The following is a 4,629-nucleotide window of genomic DNA, read 5'->3' on the forward strand; positions in this document are numbered from 1 at the left end:
GTGAGGCACTGGGTTCATGGTTCATGAAAATGGAAACGGTAAAGCAGTTTAGGGATGCCGCAAAGTTGTTGAAGCTTAAAGAGCAACAAACACATCACGGCATTATTACATATTCTCATAAACATAAAATCACCACATCTAGGTTTCTTGAAAGTTAACTTCTAACTTTATTTTTATTTTAGTTCTTCCCAGGCTTATTGAAAATATTACAGAACAGATTCAAATAGCTCCATGTGGTGTTTTGAAATGCATCCCAACTGTAGGCTGAGTGATCTGTGAACAGATGAGCCGACATTGAAGTCCAGAAGCTTCAGCACTTCCTTGGTGTCAGGATCTACTTCAGTGATCTGATCTAGAAGTCAGACCTCAAGAACATAATTACCTCTCCTCTTTCTTGTTCATGAAACTTGATAGAGATACCTCTCATGGGACCCCCCTCTCCCCAGTTCCCTTCATCAGATGTGTGACATAGCCATGCAGTTTCCTGCTGGGGATAATGGTGATCTCTTAGCACACAGGCTTGTTAGTGTGGAAGTTGTTACCCAGGCTCATGTAGTACTTCTCCATAACAACTCAGGCTACCTTCTTCAGTCTTGGTTCAAAATAAACTATGTTGGTGGATCATAGTAAAAGAGCAGACTTCTATTATTTTAGAATAAAAAACAAAACAGAAACCTGTCCCTTAGCCAAGTATGAATTCTAAGTACATGTCAAGTTGGATTTGCAGTGAGCACTCAGTGCCCACATACTTGATGGGTAATTCCTCAATATTCATTTAGGAAACACAATTATTACCTTGTTTCACAAACTTTTGAATAATTCGCTTTTAACAAAATAGAAATATTGACATCATGACCAAAATGAATCACTACCATTGTTTTTATGAATCAAAATCAGGAGAAAATGGAGAATGTATATTGAATAAAAAGGCTCTTGAGGCCTTGGCTTCTTCACTAGACTAGTTACATTGCAGAACTTCAAATTTTCAAATTGCTGTCCTATGACTGAATTGCTTTGGTACCATCTCTTGTTCTTTAAATTATTACTGACAGACAGAATGTTAGGATCATTCATGGATGCTATGAGTTGTTATACCACACTAGCTGGATCATTTATATATGCTACATTTTCATTGGCTGAAATTTTATTTCACCTTCTGACAGTAAGAATTTCTTTTTAAAAAATAGAATCATAGTGCAGTTTAAACTACCAAAGAATAAAGTACATGTCATCACATGAGTTTTTACTTTCACATTAAAGATAACATTTTGAACTCTCTCTACCAAAAATTAATAACTATTTATTTGTAAAAAGAAAGGAGTGTCAAGTTTAATGTGTTCAAATTCATATGTTAAATTTGTGTTCCTAGTGTCAGAGTAGAAATGACCAGTTTACTTCTTATTAAAAAAATCATATCTACTCTAGAAATCACTTAACAAGGAAAGAAATTTATTGTGTTTATGCTATTGATATGCTGTAAAATATCAGCAACTGTGATTTTTCAGAAATAAGTAAACCTTCACTTATTTTTTAATTTCACCTAAATGGACACATTCATTTAAGCACACTTTTATTGTATATAATTAAATTATAAAATCACTATCAATCTCATGCTATATAGAATACAGTCAATTAAAAATAGGATTTTTCCCTATGAAATAAACATGTTCTTAAAATGAGTGGTTTTAAGGAAATGAAAAGAATCAAGACAGAATAAACCAGAGGCATCATGCAGATTCACGAATACTATTAGCTTGATTATGCAAAATCCGTTCACAGACACCCTTACAGAAGAGACAATGAAATATTAACATTTACATATGTATTGTTGTGATTAATACAGACCTGTGCAACTGAATTGTGAAGTCTAAAAGTGATATATGTGCATGGGCAAAGCGTTTCCCAAAACATCAGGAGTGTGAAAACATGAATTCATGGTAACTTTCAAAAGAAATGTTTATCCTAAATACTATCTGATTATATAACCATGGTTACCACATACTCAAAGGAAAACCCATGGATGTACAAAATCGTAGTTGAAGACAGATACCTACACTTTTACAGCATCTAGCAATCTTTATTATTAGTATTACTACTACTATTGTTATTATTATTATCAAGATGACTGTCATTTAGGGTTGTACTCAAATGTCTCCAAAGCCTTATAAAGTTCACATATATATTTCTACCAGATATTAGAGAAATCCCTTCAGTTGGTTTTGTAGAACTACATAAAAATGCTGGAATATGGTTATGAGTAGGGTCATATTATTTAGCAAAATTTCCAAGTTAGTACTAGATCGTTTCCAGATCCACTGGTTTTCCCACCGTGCAAGCATTGGCTACCTCCACAGAGTGTGATTACCTCTCATCTTAGATATTGTTTAATACATTTCATGTAAAATAAAAGGAAACTGAATGATGTAATAAATGTTTTATATTCAATAAGATAATCATCATATTTCATACATTCATTCCTAGAGAGTGCCTGTTTCCATCCTTCAGAAATGACCTGCAAGAGGCCAGCAATAATGTTAACTCTATATGGGCTTTATTCTTTGCTCAGTTAATCACACATTCAATTTACCTATCTTCCTGCCCATGTGCATTATAATGCAAATCAATTCAAGTAGAGATGTGAGAGCTTAGGCAGCCTGGCCTAGCAAGCAAGCTTCCTTTATTTCTTGCCTTAGAGCTAGCCAAGCTCCGGAGATGAAGACAAGCTTAATTAGAATGACAGAAGGATTTAAAAGTCAGTTTTAAAAAATAGCAATGTATTCAAACTGAATATTTAATTCGCCACAAAGTGAAAGAAAGCTTTAGCTCCCTATGTCTAAACATCTCACATCTCATAGGGCCAGAGGATTGTCTCAAAAGATGGCCGTTCTGGGTATCCACTGCAGCCTGGACCCAAAGCAGTATCACACAAGAAGATGCTCTTCTCGGGATGACCTGGCAGGCACCTGGGCACTGTGCTGTGACCACTTGTCACTTCATTTGCGGCCCCAGCCCTGCACCCTCCTGCATCAGTGTCCTCTGGCCATATGTAAGAACATGCCCATTCTACATCCCAGGAAGCTGATGGGACAGAGGCACAAATGTTGCAGATGTAAAGTTTCCAAGCTGCCTGGAGAAACCAGCTTCTAACCCAACTATGTGGAACCATCCCTGATCACACACTCCCAGGAACTGGAGAAGGCCAAGAAACCTTAGGCTCCTTTCCTTTCCAGAGATAAGGCTGGCTCTTCTCGCTCCTCTTCCTTTAGCTGTGAGAAGGCAAACAAGCTCTACATTCCTGGTTTTTGCTTCAGAAGTGACTAGCTGAATTGCTGTTCCACCGATCCGTCTGTGCAAATCACTCATTAACCACACTTTAGTTAAGCTTCTCTCCTCCCCAGACCTTGAAATTTGGCCTGCCCTCGCCCCGAGCCAGCACACAGCTCCTCACTGTCTCATGTAAATATCTTCGGTAATATGTTTTTTCCTTCCCCTTGCCCACACTTCTCTTGTTTTGCTTTGTTCTTTCTATGTAAAATAACTCTCTTGACCGGTTCTCAGAATCCTGCAGACCTTGGCGTAAGTGGTCCCCACAGCCAAGCTCCTCTTCGGCTGCTCTCTGCATCATTTTTCCTCCTTTCCCAGGAATCCTTTGGAATAGTCTCCGTGCAAAGTCCAGACATACTTGTTATTTAACCAATCTCTACAGCTGCTCTGACTTGGAGTTCGACTTTTCTGGGCTTCTAACAGTAAGCTCCTAAAAATTCTCTAAAACTGGTTCCCAAAATTATACACTCATGTTGCCATAGGTGCATATATGGGGCCAACCCTCCAGAAAATCAACTGTTATCACGGATTTGACAGGAGGGATTTTTTTTCCCAATATTTTAAAATTCATTAAATTTTCACAAAAGCAAAATCTACAAATCCCAGTAAGACAAGACAGCAAGGAATTTTAGTAAAAGTTGGGGGGGGGGGGGGAGATAAACAAACAGCAACAAAAAATTTCTAAACTATCCTGTGTAAAGGAAATTTCTTATTGCAGAAAACAATGTCACAAACACTGATGGTTATATCGGAGTAAAAGCATCATCAAAAAGCCAGCAATTTCTATCATCGTCAATAACTGCTCACATATTCCTCAAAACAGCTAGAAGCAGCCAGCCACAAGGAATAGTTTGGGAATTGAATTTGCCTCAATTGTTCTGGTTGGTTTACACACACACCCAAACACACACACATACAGAGAGAGACAGAGAGAGAGAGAGAGAGAGAGAGAGAGAGAGAGAGAGAGAGAGAGAGAGAGAGAGAATCACTGCCTCTTTAATATTAGTTGAGAATAGAGAAAACAACAACAAAACCTCTTCATATATTCTTTATTAATCCCTGTAATTATCATAGAATTTTTGAGCTAGAATTACTGATGAAATACTCAAAACTCTTCATGGGTTTGCATGAGAGTGAGCTCACTGAATCCTCACCCTTATGCTGACTCAGACCCACCAATTATCACAAGGAAGATCTAACATGAAGCTGGTGAAAGTGCTTCTCCAGATACCCTGCAGGATTTGAGAAATGGAGCATCTCTGGAAGCTGCGTGAACCTTGTCTCTTGAAGGGGAAGACCCCATGA

General features: G+C 37.7%; 1 pseudogene; it reads right to left on the reverse strand.

Moving 5' to 3' along the window:
* Positions 1-219: 219 nt before the first annotated feature.
* LOC131905612 (small ribosomal subunit protein eS17-like) lies at positions 220-3,625 on the reverse strand (annotated as a pseudogene).
* Between the last annotated feature and the right edge of the window lie 1,004 nt (positions 3,626-4,629).

This window comes from Peromyscus eremicus, chromosome 3 (genome assembly GCF_949786415.1).
Source record: "Peromyscus eremicus chromosome 3, PerEre_H2_v1, whole genome shotgun sequence".
Taxonomy (NCBI): domain Eukaryota; kingdom Metazoa; phylum Chordata; class Mammalia; order Rodentia; family Cricetidae; genus Peromyscus; species Peromyscus eremicus.